The 22,845-nt window shown below is 41.9% G+C and overlaps 1 non-coding gene across 1 annotated transcript; it reads left to right on the forward strand.

Annotated features, from left to right (window-relative positions):
* Positions 1 to 13,040: 13,040 nt before the first annotated feature.
* On the forward strand, positions 13,041 to 13,115 carry Trnas-cga (transfer RNA serine (anticodon CGA)). The gene has a single exon. It is a non-coding gene; the product is annotated as a tRNA-Ser (tRNA).
* Positions 13,116 to 22,845: the final 9,730 nt, after the last annotated feature.

The following is a 22,845-nucleotide window of genomic DNA, read 5'->3' on the forward strand; positions in this document are numbered from 1 at the left end:
ATACGAGTCTCATTTCAAATAGTATCGAGCGTATGGGCGTGTACGGGTATGGAGACAACCTCATGAACCCATGGTCTCTGCATGTCAGATGTCAGCAGGAGGCTGTTCAAGCAGGTGGAGGCTCTGTAATGGTGTGGGGCGTGTGTAGTTGGAGTGATGCGGAACCCCTGATACGTCTAGATACGACTGTGACGTACGCAAGCATCCTATCTGATCACCTGCATCCATTCATGTCTATTGTGCATTTCGACAGACTTGGACAATTCCAACAGGACAATGCGACACCCCACACGTCCAGGATTGCTACAGAGTGACTCCAGAAACACTCTTCTGAGCTTAAACACACCAAACTTCCCAGACATTAACATTATTGAGCATATCCTGGATGCCTTGAAACGTGCTGTTCAGAAGAGATCTCCAGCCCCTCATCCTCTTACCGATTTATGTACAGCCCAACAGAATTCATGAGTTGGATTCCTTCCAGCACTACTTCAGACATTAGTCGAGTCCATGCCACGCCGTGCTGCGGCACTTCTGCGTGCTCGCTGGGCCCTACACGATATTGGGCAGGTGCACCAGTTTCTTTGGTTCTTCAATGTAGTAAACCACAACTACATAATATTTATGTTTCTGTTCATACTGTTGACCGCCCAGTTACCAGATCGACATTTAATCTATAACTCAGAAAACCATATCATGTACATCAGAATGATTCAGTTCTTCATCTGTGAAACTGTATCCCTCCTAGTCTTATGATGCAGTCCTGTTTCCTACCGTGTGGACTGACGCATCATGTAACCCTTTATATGACACTGTTTTAAAAATATGTTTAGTATTTGAAATTTCCTGAACGTAAGGAACTACTCACAGAAATTTATATTAAATCACATAGAATGTAAATCTCCAGCAATTATGTCGTTAGGACGCCTAAAAACCCTTTTAGTTATATGTAACCTATGTAAAAACCCTTGTATGTGTTTCATGAAAGTCAACTGAGTAAGTCTTCGTGAAAGTCTTCAAGGTATACAAGCGAAATAGCTGCCTTCTGGTGGTTCACAGTGCTGCTGCTACCCACAACATTTGCGGTATGTGGTGACAAATTACCGCGCTAGAAAGATATGCCCTGCCAGTTGTGCGGAGCCAGTTGTGCGTAGTCAACTGTGCGCAATCAAGGGATGACTGAGGGGATCACTGCCTGGTAGAATTCAGAAAACAGCGTTGCTTGGGAGCTACGCGATCAAGGGTCTGGTTAACAGAATGAGTTCACATAAGCGCATAGACTGAAACTCCGTCCGTATATTAAGTAATATCTACTAAAGTACCATAAAAAAATAGTGAGACACTTGCTAGCGCATTCCTCAAATACTGGTAGTTAATTAGTCACTGAAGGAGTAGAGAAGGTGAAAACTGTAATGACAGAGCAGCATACAAATTTTACCGGTTATTGAGGGTGTTCAGTATAGCAGAGATACACGGGGTACTGTAGGTAAATGGTTCTAATTTTGTATACGTATCGATATGACCAAGAACTAGCATTGCAATTGCTTTAACCCAAAACGTGTCTCGCAAAAAAATGTTGGTCTATCATGAATCAGATTTCGTTATCAGGAGTCTGTTTACCCAAAATCGCAGTGCAAAACGCACAGATTCGTCAGTCTTCCTCTAAGTAGGGCTAGTAGTTCATTTGATAGGAGTCAGATTGAGCGCGGCTGTGATTAAATTGCCCGCCACAGCTACACCAAAAGAATGAAAGCGTAAAGAGATGTCCATAGATTTATCACTAGACAGCTATGTTTACCCGAAGTAATGGTATCAAACTAATTGATACGTACGTAAATGAAAAAAAAAACAATAAGAGCTACACAATGGAGATTCAATACAGTCCCGTTGTCATCGCTATCTTGGAAGCAGAAGTTAAAATAACTTCTTCACTCAATAATCCGACTGATCATCTGCACAGGCAACACTGAAATACATACAGGAGAAACGACGGATCTACCATCAAGACAGCAGCCAGGGTTTATGCTAGAGTCACATTTCATTAGCTTAGTAGTCATCAGTGAAACAGATTTGAGAGTTCTCGTTCTGCTTTTGTTTGCATCTAGTCAGTATCCATTAAAGGTTCCACCTTTCTTCAAGATGATACTGAATGTCCGTGTAGTGGAGCATGATGTGAATTAGGTTTACGAAGATTATTTTCTACTTGGGCAGAGGGGAGTGGACAGCTAAGTCATTGACACAATCCCCCGCTTCTTGTTAGTTATGCCCATGTCTAACATACGACTTGCAACAAATGCGATGTAGCCACAGTTGCGGAATGTAGCAGCACTAGTTACATTCACGTACCTGCAATTTAGCTGCTTAGGTGCCTCCCCCTTCCCCCTCCCCCTGCCAATCCACTCATGAACCACGGCCATTGGTGGGGAGGCTGCCGGCCTCTGCGATACAGATGGATGTACATCTGTACAGCAAGTACAGCCACAGCAGAGGGGTATCTGCTGAGAGGCCAGACAAACGTGTGGTTCCTGAAGAGGGGCAACAGCCTTTTCAGTAGTTGCAGGGGCAACAGGTTGGATGATTGAATGATCTGGTAACACAAACCGAAACTGCCTTGCTTCGCTGGTACTCTGAACGGCTGAAAGCAAGGGGAAACTACAGCCATAATCATTCCCTCGGGCGTGAAACTTTACTCTATGGTTAAATGAAGATGGCGTCCTCTTGGGTAAAATACTCCGGAGATAAAATAGTCCCCCATTCAGATCTCCGGGCGGGGACTACTCAGGAGGACGTCGTTATCAGGAGAAACAAATCTGGCGTTCTACGGATCGGAGCGTGGAATGTCAGATCCCTTAATCGGGCAGTTAGGTTATATATTTTTAAAAAAGAAAATGGATAGGTTACAGTTAGATATAGTGAGAATTATTGAAGTTCGGTGGCAGAAGGAACAAGACTTCTGGTCAGGTGAGTACAGGGTGATAAATACAAATGTGGGTAATACAGGAGTAAGTCTAATAGGCAATAGGAACGCGTATAAGCTACTATGAACAGCATAGTGAATGCATTATTGTAGCCAAGACAGACACGAAACCCACGCCTACCACAATAGTACAGGTTGATACGCCAACTAGCAGCGCAGATGAGACTAAGAAAATTTATGATGAGATAAAAGTAATTATTCGGGTAGTTAAGGGAGACGAAATTTTAATAGTGCCCGGGACTTAAATTCGATTCTAGGATAGGGAAAATTAGTAGGTGAATATTGACTGGCGGGTAAGGAATTAAAGAGGAAGACGCCTTGTTGAATTTTGCACAGAGATTAATTTAATCATAGCTAGCATTTGCTTTAACAATCATGAAAGATGGTTGTATGCGTGGAAGAGGCGTGGAGACACTGGAAGCTTTTAGATAGATTATGTAATTATAAGACAGAGATTTATTTCTTAGACATTTCCAGTGTCACATGTGCACTCTGACCGCAATTTATTTGTTGTCAACTGTAGATTGTAACTGAAGTAACTGCAGAAAGATAGGAATTTCAGGAAATGGGACCTGGATAAAATGAAAGAACCAGAGGTTGTAGGGAGATCCAGAGCGAGCATTAGGTAACGGTTGGAAAGAACATCCAAAGGAATACAGTAGAAGAAGAATGGGTAGCTTTGAGAGATGAAATAGTGAAGGCAGCAGAGTATCAACTAGGTAAAAAGACGATGGCTAGTAGAAATCCTTGTGTAACAAAAGAGATAATGAATTTAACTGATGAAAGGAGAAAATATAAAAATGCAGTAAATGAAGCAGGTGAAAAGGAATTCAAATGTCTCAAAAATGATATCGTCAGGAAGTGCAAATGGCTAAGCAGGGATGGCTAGAGGACAAATGTAGGGATGTAGAGGCTTATCTCACTAGGGATAAGATAGATACTGCCTGTAAGAAAACTAAAGAGACGTTTGGAGAAAAGAGAACCACATGTATGAATATCAAGAGCTCAGATGGAAACCCAGTTCTAAGAAAAAAGGGAAAGCAGAAAGGTGGAGGGAGTATATAGAGGGTCTATACAAGGGCAATGTACTTGAGGACAATGTTATGGAAATGGAAGTGGACGTAGGCGAAGATGAAAAGGGAAATATGACACTCTGTGAAGAATTTGGCAGAGCACTGAAAGACCTAAGTCGAAACGAAGCCACGGGAGTAGACAACATTACGTTAGAAATACTGATAGCCTTGGGACTAATGGCAAAACTCTTCCATCTGGTGAGCAAGATGTATGAGACAGGCGAAATACCCTCATACTTCAAGAAGAATGTAAAAATTCAAATCCCAAAGGAATCACATGATGACAGGTACGAAAAACACTGAACTATCCGTTTAATAAAACGCGGTTGCAAAATACTAACACAAATTCCTCACAGGCGATTGAAAGAACTAGTAGAAGCCGACCTCGGGAAAGATCAGTTTGGATTCCGTAGAAATGTTGGAACACGCGAGGCAATACTGACCTGACGACTTATCTTACAACATAGATTAAGGAAAGGCAAATATACGTTTTTAACATTTGTAGACTTAGAGAATGCTTTTGACAATGTTGACTACAAACTTTCAAACTCTGAAGGTGGCAGGGGTAAAATACAGGGAGCGTAAGGCTATTTACAGTTTGTACAGAAACTAGAAAGTAAACAGTGATTCAAAAGGGTGTAAGTCAGGGTTGTAGCCTGTCTCCGATGTTGTTAAGCCTGTATACTGAGCAAGTAGTAAAGGAAACAAAAATTTGAGTATGAATTGAAGTCCAGGGAGAAGAAATAAAAACTCTGAGCTTTGACGACGACATTGTAACTCTGTCAGAGACGGCAAAGAACCCGGAAGAGCAGTGAAACGGTATGGACAGTGTCTTGAAAGAAGGATGTAAGATGAACATAAACAAAAGCAAAACGAGGATACTGGAATGTAGTCGAATTAAATCAGGTGATGTTGGAGGAATTAGGTTAGGAAGTGAGACACTTAAAGTATTACATGAGTTTTGGTATTTGGGAAGCAAAATAACTGATGATGGTCGAAGTAGCGGCGATATGAAAAGTATGTGTGGCTATGGCAAGGAATGCGTTTCTGAAGAAGAGAAGTTTTTTTTTTTAACATCGAGTATAGGTTTAAGTGCCAGGAAGTCAAAAATGGTTCAAATGGCTCTGAGCACTATGGGTCTCAACTGCTGTGGTCATAAGTCCCCTAGAACTTAGAACTACTTAAACCTAACTAACCTAAGGACATCACACACATCCATGCCCAAGGCAGGATTCGAATCTGCGACCGTAGCGCCAGGAAGTCCTATCTGAAAGTATTTGTATGGCGTCTTGCCATGCATGGAAGTGAAACATGGACGATAAATAGCTAAGAATTGGAGCTTTCGAAATGTGGTGCTCCAGCAGATTGCTGAAGATTAGATAGGTAGATCATGTAACTAATGAGGAGATGTGAAGAGAACTGGTAATAAGAGGAATTTGTGTTTCAACTTGACTAGAAGAAGGGGTCGGTTAGTAGGCGACGTTCCTAGGCATCAAGGGATCACCAATTTAGTATTGGAGCGAAGCGTGGTTAAAAATCGTAGAGGGATACCATGAGATGAATACAATAAGCAGATCCAGAAGGATGCAAGATGAATTAGTTACTAGGAATCTCGCACAGGATATAGTAGCATGGAGAGCTGCAACTATCCAATCTCTGGATTGAAGACCGCAACGACAGGTGATATGTAACCATAACGTGTGAGTATACGCATCCTTATAGATGTTAGTAAGTACTGTAATACTTTGCAGCCTAGCGTCCCGGACAAAAGATACTAGTTAAGGCTCGTCAGATTGTTTTGAGACTTTTCTGAAAGATACTGAACACGGATAAGTACGGCTTTCAGGTGTTGTGCTTCGTCCTGAAGGGGATGTCCGGTTTAAATACTGATTGACAGCTAGGCTTGCTGCTATATTCCGGGATCCTATGACGCTTAAGTGGGGTTAAAGGCCTATCTGTTATGAAGAATCTGGCTTTTCGTTAAGCTATACCTCCCGTCCCGTATTCACACGAGACACACTCTGGCCGCAAAATGAGCGAATTGAGATAGTAGGAGTGAGCCATTTGCATTCCACAAGAAAAAGAGAAATCGGACTTCGTGGAAGCGTTTTTTTTTATTTTTTTAATTTGAACCTCTTTCGAAACTTTAGCTCGTGAACTGATACTAGATATATACCTTTTTCAGAATGCTTAATCACGACTTTGAGCATATCTTTTAAAAGTAATTCGTAGAAGTGTTTCTTTTTTTAATTTGAACCTCTTTCGAAACTTTAGCTCATGTACTGATACTAGATATATACCTTTTTCAGACTGCTTAAACACGATTTTCAGCATACCTTTTAAAAATAATTCATCTGAGAATTGGTAGGATCAATGCCAATGTCAATGATTGTCCTCTCAGTTTTACGCTATTCGTGGTTCATGAGGCTGTCTGGTTTACCTCTTTAAAGTGTTCACTTTAAAGAGGTAAACCAGACAGCCTCATGAACCACGAATAGCATAAAACTGAGAGGACAATTATTGACATTGGCATTAAAGTGTTCACTTTAAAGTGTTCACTTTAAAGAGGTAACCAAGACAGCCTCATGAACCACGAATAGCCAAAAACGGAGAGGAGAATCATTTTATTTTCTTTAGTCTTGCTTCCATTACCAACAGCAACGTGATAAGTCTCTCTGGTGCTTTTCCTTTACCTTACTATTTCAACACTAAACTTGATACACAGTTACTTCACTACTATTTTTTTAATATGAGCTTAATGTAGTGTTAAATAAATAGCCGTGTGGCAATGAGGAACAAAGTAGGTGCTGGCGTTTACGAGGATAGTCTTCTGTAGCTTCACATCTCAAATCCTTCGATTCTGTTCTATTTCTGTTCTCCCACGGTTCATCTCTCACTTTAAAACAGTGTTGTGCTTCAAACGTGCGTTGTCAGAAATTTCTTCATCAAATTAAGACCTAAGCTGGATACCAGCAGACTTCTCTTGACCAGGAATCCCCATTTGCCACTGCTAGTCTGCTTTTCATGTTCTCCTTGTTCCGTCCGTCATGGATTATTTTGCTTCCTAGGAATCAAAAGTCCTTAACTTCATCTAAGCCGTGATTATCTATTCTGATGTTAAGTTTCTCCCTTTTCTCATTTCTGCTGCTTCTCATTAATTAGATGTCTCTCCGATTTACTCTTAATCCATATTCTGTATTCATTAGCCTGTTCATTCCATTCAGAGGATCTTATAATGCTCATCATTCACTAAGGTTAGAAATGACATCAGCGAACGTTATCATTAATATCCTATCACCTTGAATTCAAATCTTACTCTGGAAACTTTATTTTACTTCTGCAATTACTTCTTCAGAAATGTCTCTAAGCACTGTGGGACTTAACATCTGAGGTCATCAGTCCCCAAGACTTAGAACTACTTAAACCTAACGAACCTAAGGACATCACACACATCCACGCCCGAGGCAGGATTCGAACCTGCGACCGTAGCAGCACCGCGGTTCCAGACTGAAGTGCCTAAAACCTCCCGGCCACAGCGGCCGGCTCATTAATTATTCAATGTATAGATTGAACAGTAGGAGCAAAAGACTATATCCTTTTTTTACATCCTTTTTTAATCGGAGCCTTTCGTCCTTGGTCTTCCAATCTCAGTGTTCCCTTTTGCTTCTTGTACATATTGTATAGTACCCGTCTTTATCTATAGCAACCCGTTTTTTTCTCAGAGTTACATTGTCGAACGCTTCTACCAGGTCGACAAATACTATGAACGTGTCGTGATTTTTCTTCAGTCTTGCTTCCAGTTTCAACGGCAGCGTCAGAACTGACTCTCTGGTGCCTCTACCTTCCCTGAAGCCAAATTAGTTGTCATGTAACATATCCTCAATTTTCGTCTCCATTCTTCTTCATATTATTCTTGTCAGCAACTTGGGCACCTGAGCAATAATTCTCGCACTTGTCGGCTCTTGCAATCTTTAGAATTTTGTGGGTGATGTTTTCCAGAACGTCTGTTGGTGTCACACATTGTGCATACTAACATTGACACTCGTTTTGTTCCTACTCCCTCCAGTGAGTTTAGAAATTCAGTTGGAATATTATGTATGCCGTTTGCCGTACTCGATCTTAAGTCTTCAAAACTCTTTTAAATTCTGCTACTGAATCCACTATTTCATCCCTGTTTCCTCTTCAATTATGTCATCGGTCAAGTCTTCCCTCTCATAGAGGCTTTCGATACTGATTAAGCGGCTAAAGAAACCATTTGGATCGACTTAAATGCAATCTTTCCATTTCTGCCTCAGTTCAGCGAGCATTTTGAGTTGGTATCAGCAGTCGTGGAAGCAGTGGGCAACCATTGTCATGTTCAAAATATCGTGCAAGATATTTAATACTGATAAATGCCAGATTTTCACTTTTTCCACAACTGCGTCAAATGGGATACGTCAGTCTTCGAATACCGGACCTCTACTTCTCTTGCGATTGCCTGTTTTTCCTGGAGAGATAGCCTGACACCTCGTTTTTCGTCATTCGCACTTGTTTGATTACACTCGAAGCGATTTCGCTACGTAACCAATGTCCCATACGAAGGTGCATTGTTGCCATATACAGTAAGACCGCAATAATCTCGCGCTCGATAGTCCAGTGGACCCGACTGTCCGGTAGACATAAGAAATTTCCCCGTATTTTTAGCTCTGCACGGCAGAACGGTCGGAAACCTTCGAGAAACGTCGGAAACGTTCGGTGCAGTGCCTCGTCAGTAGCAATTGTCTGCCTCACTGGTCGAAGAAGTCGAGATGGAGAGCTTTGCTAATTATGATCAGTTGTCAATACATCGCCGTGGAAATTGTGCCAATGATAAATTCTGCAAACACAAATCCAGCAGAAGAATTTCTGGAATGAATCTGTATTGACAGAAGCTTAGCTATCGAAGGAAAACTAACTTATGATGTGATATTACTGGGCCTTCAACCCACAGGAGACACCAGAAACTGCAAGTAACGAAGAAGAAACACCTATTACTCACATCTTTTGGGCGGAGGCATCACAAACCTTAAAAATGTTTTGTGAATATCGCCAACAATAAAACGCTTCTGAATTTATTAATCTGCACACCATAAAACATAATTTTTCTAAAAAAGATTTCAATTCAAGAAGCAAGTTAACATTTCTGCAGTATTACAAAGGTCTAAAAAGAAAATTTGAGCTTGGAGATCAGTGGTAGACACCAGTCCGACATATTACATAGGATCGACGACAACAGGTATCTGTGCTATTCATAAGGACAGTGATTCTAGTTAACCTGAGCGAAATTCTTTGTAATAGATTTTTATTAATTAGCTTCGTCTTGATCTTTTCAAAGAAACTGTGCTTGTTATATTTCGTAACTGGAGTAAATAAAATTATTTATGTGTACTGAACTTTGCTGTGGTCTCTCTTTTTCTGTTTAATGAATAACAGCTACTTGATTTTGTACGTTAAAACTACGGCTCTTGCTTACATCACTTTTCTCAAACGGGGTTTTTAAAGCGAACGTGATAATTCGTCATATTTGATAATCTGCTATTGACAGACGTCAATGCATGGGAGCGGGGGAGGGGGTACTGTCAAGATTTTACTGTATTTCCAATATTTCAACAGGACTGTTTTACGTTGTATTATATTCTTAAGTTTCAGATTAGGTCCGTCTATGTGCAGCTGTTTTATCATACAGTGTGCTCACCTCAACCGAAAATAGTTCACATCATATTACAAGCAACGACAGACGGCGTGACAACTAAAGTTAAATATATTGCAGTGTTGTTCCTCTTCAAATGCAGAAATTTCCACACCACACACCATATTCCACTCTGTCAATGGGCTGTGACATTGTGTTTTGGCATATTACAATATTTCCGCAAGGTGATTTCATCATGCACCGAAAACCGTAGATATGTACCACCAAATAAACAAAGACGTTAGCTGTTCGAGGTGATAAGGGAACCTTTGTCATAACCTCTCGTATAGATTTTTAATCTACTTCATAGAAACGTAGAATATTTTATTAATTATGAAATGGAGAGGTATTTGTATTGTATGAAAGTATTACCTTACTCTCATTAAATATGTTTCGCTAGTTCCAAAAAACGGAAATTTTATCTCCGGTACAGCAAATGCCTTGTTCGAGTTGGCGAGGCTCAGCGTTGTAACTAGCAACAGCGAGAACGGTTGATGTCCCTGTCGAGATGGGCTGATTTGGTATAGCTAAGGTTAACCAGTTGAATTAATCTTCCGAAGAAGAACACGTCTTTAGCGTCTGAGAGAGCATGGCTGTGCTCAGTATGAAGACAGGCAGTGCCGACGACGAAGACTGTCCCAACTCCTGAGGCCACAGCATTGGCGCCGTTCCTTCCTGCTGCTTCTCATGTCACTGTTGTAAATTCTCCACCTACTCCCGAAGAACGAGTCCAACCATTGAACGCATCTAATTGAATTTCAGGCTGGGTGTACGGAACATATCGTTTTGCCTCCACAAAGTGCAAGTTCTGTGTGCTGAGGCTGTAGTCTCTTTGTACAATGAGGAGCAGGTAGGCCAGTCCCCACTACCTAGCCCACTAGAAGCAGCAACTACAGACTGTTTCGCGACGTTACACCGACCCTTCCACATCGCGCCTTTCAATTCAGTGACATCACAGTGCGTAGACACTCCTGGTGAGAGATTATTTTACCCTAATGCGTTATCACTGCAGGGAATCCTTAAATTTATAACTGATACAATTAACGCAAGGAACTTACACGACAGAATTCACGTTAATCAGCGCACGCTGCACCGCACTACAAGGCATGAAAATGAATGTTAGGCATACTGCACGGCTGTTGAAGTAGTGTTCTTGCAGTAAACGCCACGTACAGCTCTAAAATAGTTACTCGCTCATCAGTCTACAGATAGACTGTATTGATCTGTTAGTTAAAGGTACTGCCATATCATGGAATACGGAAATTGACCAGCAAGTATTATAAATTCAAATGAACGAAGCAAGGAAACATTTATATTTATTATAATTGTTGGCAAATCATCAACACAACAATCAAAGAACGAGTTTGAACATAGAAACGACTATGTAATTGGGCACGTAGCGAGGAAGTAGGAACTTTATCTCATCACACGATGAAATTGGTGACACGTGGAGGCGACTGCTGTGACGTCGGAGCATTATATCGATGTTCCGGCAAATCTTTCAAGGCGTTGCTTCGCTACTGATCGGCACACAGCAGCTTTTATCTCCGCGTACTCCAAGTAAATCTTAATTAGTCTCTTTTGGCTCCCTTCCAGCCTTAGCTCTCTCCAGGTAAAACCATTACCCGAGCAGTCAACCCAGTTTTATTGTACTCGACAGATCAGTCACTTGCTGGAACCAGCACACAAGCGTGGATTCTATTGTCTGCTAGAACAGGCCTGCAGAGTCAGGCAAGCTGTACAATGTCACACGCCTAAGATTCAAGTATCAGTCCGCTAGAAAGACCGTCTGACATGGAATGCCATAGAGTGACACTAGGCATCGGAATAAATCAAAATCTGAAATCGAGAAGAAATGCCTCCAGAAGCCTAATCAGAACACTTTATGCAAAACAGCATTTGAATCACTTCACATGACGTGTTATAATCTCTTGAATAGATCTCGGTTACAGCACTCTGAGCACCTCAAAATAAATTCCCGAAGGTCTTAGAATGGTCTTGGAATCACATCCAAATCAGCGTCGCACGGCATGGACTCTGCATGATCTCCAAAGGGCTTTCGAAAAGGGAGTATGACTTTGAAAGTGAACTGACAATGGTCTTTAGACAGCCCCTATCGGCAGTTTTGTGCTTTATTCCCCACTCTGTCAACAAGTAGCTGTCGGTCTTGGTAGAGAGCGCCAACCTTTCTTACCTTGTTTCGAATACTCCCAGGGCGGCAACTGGTGTGGACCACACGAATCCAGACGCTGTTCCTAAGCTTCACCGTGACCCCTGCTACTGTCCGTGGCCCGCTCCTTAAACACTTACATGCTGGATTTTATTGACAAAACTGCTGTTAATGCATCAAGATGTTCCTCAGTATTTCCTGACCTGGAAATGTTCCGCCGCAAACTTTGCGGGGCAACAGTGACTGTCAATGATACCACACATGTGGCTACAGTTAGTGCAGCTGCAATGTTGCCGGACAACATTGCTGGGAAGACTTTTAGAGTGCAGATTGGAATGTAAATTAATAATTTTTGGGTTTACAGTGTCTTCCTACAGAACATGTACGTGAGAGCCTATTTAATGAAAATAACTACTGTACGGACGAACTAGTAAACATCCGAATAACTGTGCTTCTCCTCTTGCTAGCAGACATTCTTTTCCTTGCGGGGTTTTCAATGCTATAGGGTGAAAGAAAGCTGGAAACCTTCTCGATTTTACGTGTTGATCAATAATATTTCTTCTTTCAACACCACCCTATTTAAGCATCTTCATACATTGAGCTAAGTGTAATCATACTTAGCATTCTATGACAAATTTTTGGATACAAATACCTTGTATAGCGAGAATACGTTTTGACAAGCAAAACAACCAAGAAGATAAAACAGTATGAGAGTCTTTCAAAGTCTTTTGCTGTTGCTTCTACGAAGTCACTATTGTTAATCCAAGCGATGTTCTTCCAGGGTCGCAAAACACCTCCAAGCCGCGGCATCTAACAACAGACGGCACAAAACAGATTGACATGCTAAGTTCGTCGTCCTCTCTTCCAGAGGTGCTACGTCTAAGTACCGTAAATTACCTGTAATTAATAATAAACCAGCGCACACTCCGCTGTAGAGTGAAAATTTCATTCTAGAAACATCCCCCAGACTGTGGCTAAGCCATATCTCCGCAATATCCTTTCTTTCAGGAGTGCTAGTTCTGCAAGTTTCGCAGGAGAGCTTCCGTAAAGTTTGGAAGGTAGGAGACGAGGTACTGGCAGAAGTAAAGCTGTGAGGTGGGGGGCGTGAGTCGTGCTTGGGTAGCTCAGTTGGTAGAGCACTTGTCCGCGAAAGGCAAAGGTCCCGAGTTCGAGTCTCGGTCCGGCGCACAGTTTTAATCTGCCAGGAAGTTTCATATCAGCGCACACTGCGCTGTAGAGTGAAAATTTCATTCTAATAATAAACCATTTTGAACCGTAGGATTTCTGCAAGTTATTCGCGTCTTTCTTGCACGATATTTCTACTGCGTGACTCGCAGTCTCCTTCAGGTGCTGTCTGATAGCCGGCAGAAGCCCGATTGTTCGGTAACAACCGATTTATCTAACAACATGCTGTCCGAAAGTTGAGTAATATTAAAAACGCTCATTAAATGTCACGATCACCTATAATGACTACCGAGTTATTGGGGAACCTAATAGAAAAACCTGTGATGTGGAAAATACGATCGGAAGACCACGTAGCAACAGTTTGCATCCTCTGGTCTCTTTCTTTTCAGTTCATGTCAGCTAGCCAGCTATAGATCATAACGTGGAAGACTTTAACAGAGTCGTTTGACGAAATAGCAGCAATGAAATGTAATTGGTGGCCCACAGTCATGATCTCAGAGCAACGGACTGGAAATAGCTGTCATTTAGACTAAGAAAACTGTTTTATGCCGAAGAATAGCTTCAGATAGCAGAATCGACTAAATTTGAGGTCTTCTCGTCCTCTGGTACATTGGTGTCAGAGAGTTCGGCTGAAGCATTTCTCCTGTGGGTGTCGGGCGATTCTGGCCAAACCGTGTAAGGAAGTGTAACGCGGGAATGGTAACGGCCGGGTGGTGGCGAGCGCGCCGAAAAGCGGCGCTGTCCGCCCGCGGTTTATGGGGCGCCGGCGTTTATTTGGGCTGCGGCGTTTACTGCCGCCCCACCCAGCGCGCCCTACCCCGCCCTGCGCTGTCCCAGCCGCCAAGTATTTCTGCCGACGCGCCGGCCCTCTGCGAAGAGCGACGTTCCACGGCGCGGGGCTCCGCTCCGCCAAGCGCAGGCCGCGTTATTGCGTTTCCCCTCAAACATTTGGCTGCCATCTGTTCTCTGATAGGCGATCTTATCTCTGGATAGGATTTCTTGACCGAGATCTGGATAAACGCTCTGTATTTCTGTGCTCATCCGAACTGGGCCTGGGCATACAATTTGTGCTATCGTATGTCATTAAGTGAGAACTAAGTTATGAAAGGAGTCCTGTGGTAAAGTAAGACTTTTTTTCTTCTGAAAGATGACTGGCTTTATTCAGGATCCGTATATGCTACCAACCCTATTCTTCAACAAAATCTCTGTTGAATGCAACGACCTTACGCCATCTTTTTGGGGGGATCTGTATGTATGCTCCCATGGGACCACTCTACTGGTCGGCATCAATAACCTACCCATCATCAACGTACTGCTTTCCAGACAGTGCAGCCTACATGTTATGAAACGTCCCCTTAGAACAATTATACAAGACTGTCCTTAAACTGACACACAATATTTTTAGCGCAACGCAATCTGACTTTCAAAAATCCCTACAAAAGAATGGCCCTGACTAACAATAACCTATACCTTTCACAAATCACTTACCTCACCAAAAATCTTCGTTACTCGAACTACTGCAATACAGCGAGCGCCACTACTGCCAGCTACATAAAAGATTCTAACTACTGAAGGCACTAACTACTAATAGGCATAGTTAGCAAATGAAAGATTTTGATAGAGAAGAAACAATATATTTACCTTACTAGTGTTCAAAAGTCATAATATATATAGCAGTTCATGATATCCAGTCTTACAAATTTCAAAACTCCGCCATATCTCTCTCCACATTCACCACTGCTGGCGGCTCACCTCCAACTGCGCAACGCTACGCGCTGTTAACAGCCAACTGCCCAACACTACAATGGCAGACAACAATGCAAACTAGCCAGAGACTGCACACAGCACAGCCAGTGATTTTCATACAGAGCGCTACGTAACGTTGCCAATAAGAAAACATAAACAGCCTACTTACAATGTGGCCATACATGTGGAAGTTGGAAAGTGCGAGATCCCGGCTGTTGGATGTATGAGGAGGAACAAATCAATGACATGTTGTGAGCTCCCCTCGAGTGTGCAGGCTTATGTGAGTCCTCGCATTGTCACGGAGAAGGAGAAATTCGTTTGCGTCTTTGTGGCTACAGATTCAGTTCCCTCTATTTCCTCAAATGAGAGTTTCCACTCGTTACAACATTACAGAACTGTGTACGGCCTGCCGAGACGTGAAAGATCGGATAGGTTCGCGTGACCTTGTTGCGATGACGCCTCACCCGACGACTCACCGTGCTTTTTTTCACCGCCAGGTCCAAGTACACATGCTGCAAGCGACTATTAATATCTGCGATGCTCTGGTTTTCCGCCAAAAGATGCAAAAATACAGTTCACTGCTTGCAACGCACCCACATTAAAGACGCCACTTTTGAACGCTACACACAGCACCGCTACCTATCGGAACCTCATGAAACTATAGAGGCTGGGCAGAAATATTCCACGATGTCCCAAAACAAAATTCGCATTTTTTCCAACCAAAATTCACGGAGAAAAAAATATGTTGCATTATTTATTCAACGGGCAACGGCCCGTGAGATCACCGAAGTTGAGCGCTGTCGGGCGTGGCCGGCACTTGGATGGGTGACCATTCAGCCGCCATGCTCTGTTGCCGTTTTTCGGGGTGCACTCAGCCTCGTGATGCCAATTGAGGAGCTACTCGACCGAACAGTAGCGGCTTCGGTCAAGAATACCATCATGACGGAGAGAGCGGTGTGCTGACCCTACGCCCCTCCTATCCGCATCCTCCACCGAGGATGACACGGCGGTCCGATGGTCCCGGTAGGTCACTGAAGACGGAGTGAGTACTTATTCAACGCCCATGGTACTAATTATTACCCTTTCACGAAACAGTGTTTAATTACTTCACAATTTGTTTGAGCTTTACTAACGTGTTGACATAACGACTTGTTTCTCATGACTTACACTCTCTTCACCTGCCACATTCCATCCAAGAATAACATAGCACTCCACATTTTCTAACAGAACGCTCAAAAATTTATACACTATTATGGCAGTCCAAGTTAATTTTATTAAATTCTGCACTAATCTTCAGTATGACAAAGATCTATGCGATTATATTTCAACTTGGGCACCAACTCTCCGTAAACCACAGTCAGAACAGTCTAGCAATCGTTCAATTCTTCGATCATAGAAAGCAGCTCCTTGCTCACGGAAAACTACGAGAACGTGAGGAAACTGCAAAAAAAATGGAAGGGATGAAGATGACTGTTGTTAATTTTGCTTCATTAAACAGATCCCTTCCCTTTTCGGAAGGCATTTTGAAACTGCAAATACATCAGTCCCAGCCACCGTTCTAGCCATACTTTAATAATCCTTTCCAGAATTTTTTTGACGCACGAGCTATGCGCTATTGGCTTATCTGGGCTTTCTTCCTTGCACTATGACTTGCGCTACCCACATCTTTGGGAAGGAATCGAGAGTTCATTTTTTCATTGAGGATGTGTAGCAGATGTTGTGGTTCAAATGGCTCTGAGCACTATGGGACTTAACATCTATGGTCATCAGTCCCCTAGAACTTAGAACTACTTAAACCTAACTAACCTAAGGACATCACACAACACCCAGTCATCACGAGGCAGAGCAGATGTTGTATTGCTTGTGATGGTTAATATCCGAATATCTTATAACAAAAGTGACGCTCCTTCGGGCCGTTTAAAATGTTTACTTGATGACACTTGAAGCTTTTTCATAGCAATGTGGGTGTATATGAAGCTATTTTCCACCTTCAGATCTAATGGAATTGTTAGATGGATGGCGATGCGAGTGCATCTGCTAAGTCTTTCATGCACTGCACGAGTATATGTCTGATGTCGCAAGCATATTTTCTGTTTGTAAACTACGTAACTTCCGTCACACGTCCGTTATATTAGCAATGTAGTTCAGCGACAGACAGATCAATTTGTAGACGCAACCTCTGCGTTGTTTCAAGGATCATGTTATCTGAATACTTACATTTTAAGAACATTTTCAGCTTTGGCTTCTATGTAAAGAGGCGTAATCCTTCTCTTCTTCAAGTAATATCCCGAGAATACCACGGCTTTGGTCATATCGGAGGCTTTTATTGAAGATACTGTGAATACATTCCCTCGGAACGACGTGTTAGAAGCTTCTCCTTCTAAAACGGTCACGAATGAGTTGTATGACACCCAGCCAACGGCCAACGGCCTCGTCGCAGTAGTAACAGCGGTTCCCGTCAGAGCTGTCCGGTTGGTCTAGCACTTGGACGAGTGACCATCCGGTCTGCCGAGCGCTGCAGGCAAGCGTGGTACACTCAGCCCTTGTGAGGCAAACTGAGGCGCTGCTTCATTGAGAAGTAGTGGCCCCAGTCTCGTAAACTGACAAACAGCCGGCAGACCGTTGTGCTGATCACATGCCCCTTCATAACCCCATCCAGTGACGCCTGTGGGCTGAGAATGACACGGCGGCCGGTCCATACCGTTGCGCACTCATGACATGTTCCGGCGTAGTTTAGTTTTAGTGTTTCTTGCAGTCAACAACATTAGGAATGAAATAATTAATTTCGTCTTTTGCCCATTCCGAGTAAACTTCAGGGTTTGTTTTGCCTTTCCTAGCTATCTTGAACGGAAAAGACAAGTATGGTCTCTCACCGCTTCCCGATCACATATGAGGGTGAGGGGAGAAAAAGGGAGGGAGCTGAACGTACTGTAATGAGGGAAAGGTTGTTTAACAGTAAAGGCTTTACGTTTACTGTTACTTCTTGTGCAAATTCGATCTGTTAGGTGGCAGCTGGTGCTGTAGAATGGACTATGACATCATCAGAATTTAAGTAGGGTGGCAGAATCCATGAAAGCAAAAACACTAATCACACACCATCTGTGACTGGTATCGCTAAAGGATACATTTTGTGAACGCGCATCCTGGCATAATTATTTACGCCCTGTTGTGAGTTGGAGTGGTAATCGTACAGTATGCAGTAGTGTTAGTTACTGGCGTACTGTGGTTAGATAGCTGCTAAATGTGTGGGCCTCCCTTCCATAAATCCAGCCTTGTAGCATTAAATTAAACTAGGTAATCGAAACTGGGTTTTAGTCGTTCTTGTCACTGCAATCACCAGCACTGATAGTTAAATGCCAAGCATCGCATACCATACGCACCAGTCATCACGATCTGCATGAAAGGATTTCAGCCGATTTATCAACTTAAGCTGCGGTACGGATGATTCTCTCTAAAATGAATGGTGTAGAAATCGCATCCATTCGGCCATGGGGAGCCTGATACATTCATACTATTACATAATAACGTACATTATCATTCAGGTTTTAGTGTTATATTGAGCCATAGCATTATTTGTTATGTCCTCCGATTTGGACCCATATTTTCATAATATATATAAATGACATCTTGAATAATAGAAGTTCAATGAGACTGTAAGCCTATTGTCATATCGCTGGCTTAGTTGTGGAGTATCTTTGCGGGCAGCCGCGTCTGGCGAGTCGAGGGCGGGACACGGAGCTGATATGTTGTTTAGTGTGTAGCTCTGTATGTGAGAGGCACTGTTAGTATGGAAGTTGAAGTGTTGCTACAAGTGCTATTATAGTAAAGTGATGATATATGGAAATGGTTGAGAGAAAAGTGCATCAAGAAGTAATTAAAAATGAGCAGTGCCGCCGATAACGTATTGTGTATCCGCGCAGTGTTCAGTCTCCCGGAATGAACTAATGTGAATCAGTAAAAATTAGTTGCCATAAAAGAGTGCAGTCAAGTGCCAGTGACTTGTAGCGAGTGTGAGGACGTGCGTTCGATCATCGCGTTTCCGCATTATCAACAATCAGCCGCGCCGCGACGGTTACGCGCACGCTCGTACAAGTAAGAACTGAGAACTAAAAAATTAACTTTACCAACAGAGTTAAAATATCACTACTAGTATCAAGGAGGACTAGTACCAAATATCTGTGTATGCGTGATGAGCGTAAGAACTTTCGTGTGATCATTCGGCTTCCGCATCATCAACAATCACCCGCGTCGTGTCGGTTACGCGTACGCTCGTCCGAATGATATTGTGGACCGGTAATCATCCATTAATTGGGATAAAACTTCTGAATTAGAATGTAAACAGTGCACCTGCGACTTTCTTTATCGTCTCAGAATTTAGTTGTTCGTACAGGACGTTGGACAGTGTTGTGTTTTAACGTTGAGTGGCTCCCCTAAACCCGCTTGCATATTTCGATAGATAATTTCAGGCAAGCCAGCAGCAGTGTGGAGCAGAACCGTACGACCGCCGCGGGATTATCAGGTACGTGGTGTGGACAGGGCGCACGGTCAAGAAACGACAACCATTTTAAGGGTCCCCCAACCCCATCTGTAGCCCCGGGCGTGTTACAAGACGGTTCGTGGATGATGTTAAAGAGAGACGTGTTGTAACGCCGATAAACTGCAGGACGACGTGCAGAGGATCAACGGGTAAACGGTTAGTACAAGAATAGAAATTTCCCTTCAACTCAAAACAATAAAAAAAAAAGAATGTCATGATTTACAGCCAAGAAGTGCTGGTAAAATCTCTTTACTGAGCAGCCGGTTTAGGTCCATAGATCATCACCATTTCATAAAAGCGTTTACAATAGCTCTGTCTGACACACTCTCACTGTCTGTCACATTTTCTGACTGAATATGTAATTTATATTGGCAACGGAGACGAATTGATGCCTTTTATTATCTGACACTATTTGTCTTGCTACTATGACGATGTAGATGTTTTTATGATCCTGATGATGGTCCATCAAAACTAGTTGCTCACTAGTTATCAGCTGCTCTTGCCCGCATATAATATTTGAGAACTCTGGGCACCAGCTTCTGAAAACAGACAATTGTAGCACGTCGCGCATAATACTGCATGACCGAACGGTTGCAGACAAATTGCTATAAGCAGTAACACCCACTGAATACGTGTCACACCAGTTCGATATAAAGCAAAAGTAGTGAAGATAGAAGCCATATAACGGATCTTAAATGAATAAACTTTCATTTTCATATGGAACTCTCGTCACTCATTAACTGTATGAGGTGTTACCCTCACGACCACTAATACATTTTCTATTCGATGCGGCATTGGAGCAAAATAGCCTCCTGATGTCATCTTGTACCATGCCCGAAAACCACATTATATCAGAAGATGAAGATCATCGATTGGAGGCTTGAATGGCCGCGTGCGTCTCCGCATCACATTCCAGATAACGCTCTGTGAGCGACAAATCGTGGGACTGCTTAGACCAGTAAAGGCTCGGTACGTGCCTCAAAGCGTTTGTGGTGTGGAGTGCAGTGGGAGGACTTGGATTATCCTCATGGAACATATTGAAAGGAGTCTACTGGGATACACTCATATGTGGCACGCGAATATTGTAATGATACTAATGTAAACCAAAATGAAACTATTATATTGTATACGATGTATGTCTCTGATGGGCTCTATAGAGTGGGTCGCTGACTTTGCACGACCATAGAGCGAAAGATACTGCTTCTGATCTGAGACTGTAATGGTGGAGTAAGAGCGCGTTTGGCACACAGAAATGAATGTGTGTCAGTCTGTGACCCCAAGAGGATGCAGTAGGCAGTTTTTGTGTTGCACTCTGTAAAGTCCCCAAATGTTTGATTATTATGTAGGAATTTTCTCATACCAATATTTTGTGTTACACAGCACGTAAAATAGGTAGTTAAAACGATGAATGATTTTATAATGGAATGTAAAGTGATATGACAAAATGTATATTTAATTGTGACAAGAAAGAGTTACTGGTTACTGGACTGATATTACAAAGAAGTTTTATGAGTACGCGTATTATTGGAAATATAAATGTGGAAGTAGAAACCTTCTCGCAGTTAAGGTAAAGAAGTTAACTTTTGTTATTTGCCTTTTGCCAGCGAGTTCGTGTAAGTGAGTTGGCTGATAATCAGTAACAGTAAATTCTATGGTGAGTAACCCCAGAAAGTACGTAAACAGATTTTATGTGTAGCCTGGCTAGATATTTCCCTTTCATAATGTTTCTCAGATTTGTTAACAAAGGTATAAGTAATTTGAAGATTTGCCTTTATGCTTTTTAGTGATTTTAGGTAACACTTAACGTATACATCTAATCTTTTTTGACTACGTCAGCAAAGAAAGGTTTTCATTTAGTAAAAAAGGGCTTCACTTTTCTGAGTAATGTAATGTCAATTTTAAGATGTTTTCAAACAACAAACTTAACTTTGGATACAACTTCATTATTGAAAAAGCCAGTGTTAGTAATTCACCCAAATCACTACCGCCTCCATGTCCAGCTCATAAGTTTTTTAAAGACATTGAAGTTTTCTTAAATGTTTTCATTTATCAGCCAAAAGAATTTCATGTATATTTCAAAGTATTAGGCCAGCATTGCACACCACTGAGCCTGTAGCTAATATATTTTATTTTTCTTCATGAGAGAGCAGAATATAACCCGATCCACCATTGTTGCTTTAGAGGTAAGACTGTTTAATTTATTTGTTATGTCCAGAGTGACTAAAATTATGAGTTTTGAACAGGGCCAGATGATTGAGTACTTAAGAGGCTGAATGTATTTTGCAGTGACTGTATTTCCGTATTGGCATTAGGAGTCGCATTGCCCAATCAGTTGGTATAAAGTTTTCCTAACAATAACACAGAGTAAGCACACCAGGTACAGTTACAGCAGGCTACACGATAACTCTTGTTTTGTGCGCATTCCCAGTTCAGGCATTCATTTAAGTATTTCGGTACATATAATTTTAAAGAAAGTTACAATTTCATTTGGTAGCCTGGTCGTCAGGTCTATGGCAGTTGCGATTATCATTCTTCCTACATGCCGGTGAGCAAAATTACTTCCAAATTTGCCATTATTTGATGGGGAAGAAACATCCGCAGTAACAAACTGCCCCTGTTCAGATTACTTTAAATTCAAATTCAGCAGCTCTCACACTACAAACATCACGCATAAAACTGCCATAGTACAAGAAAAATGCATTTTATAATTGGAATTATTTTACGAAATTTGTAGTGCTACCAATATACAAGAAAACCGTGGCTGGCAATAGCAAATGCTAATTTATAACAAACGAAACCATTGTTTTTATAGTGGTAGCCACTCAGCTACCATCTTAAGATGAATAAAATAAAACTGGTGCAATTAATTTTGATTTCTTTCCATATGAGCCGCATCTAATCTATTTAGGATTCTTCTAAGCGTTCCTATGCTTGCTCAGGTGCATACCCTCTTTATTATCAGCGGTAATCACAGTACGTTTCTTCTAGGTTAATTTATGTAATTTTTACGGATGGAAGTCAACTACAGTAAATTTTAAATTCGCGCTATTCTAAGGAATTGAATGTTAGGTTCTTCTTGTGGTACTTGTTACATAATTTTCGTGCTTCATTATCTAGATTATTGTTAGAATACGATTTCAATCCATGCAGCAATAATATTACTTTCTGAAAACTTTCGTTACTGTTCGCGTTGTGGTTTCGAAATCCTTTTTCGCAGGTGAATAATCAAGCTAAGAGCTTTTCCCTTGTCATCCAAAAGATTCCCTTTGCTGTCTACTTTTGCAAGAACTTTTCAGATATTGAAATTAAAACTCCTCTACAAAGACTACAAGTACACTTACTCACGAATTTTATGCAAGAAAAATCATGAATTACAGCTTTAGGTTTCAATTCGGTTTGTAAATCCACGAATAGGTGGTAACAGGAAAATTCTATTTAATGCAGTGTACT

Source organism: Schistocerca cancellata, chromosome 2, assembly GCF_023864275.1.
Source record: "Schistocerca cancellata isolate TAMUIC-IGC-003103 chromosome 2, iqSchCanc2.1, whole genome shotgun sequence".
Lineage (NCBI taxonomy): Eukaryota > Metazoa > Arthropoda > Insecta > Orthoptera > Acrididae > Schistocerca > Schistocerca cancellata.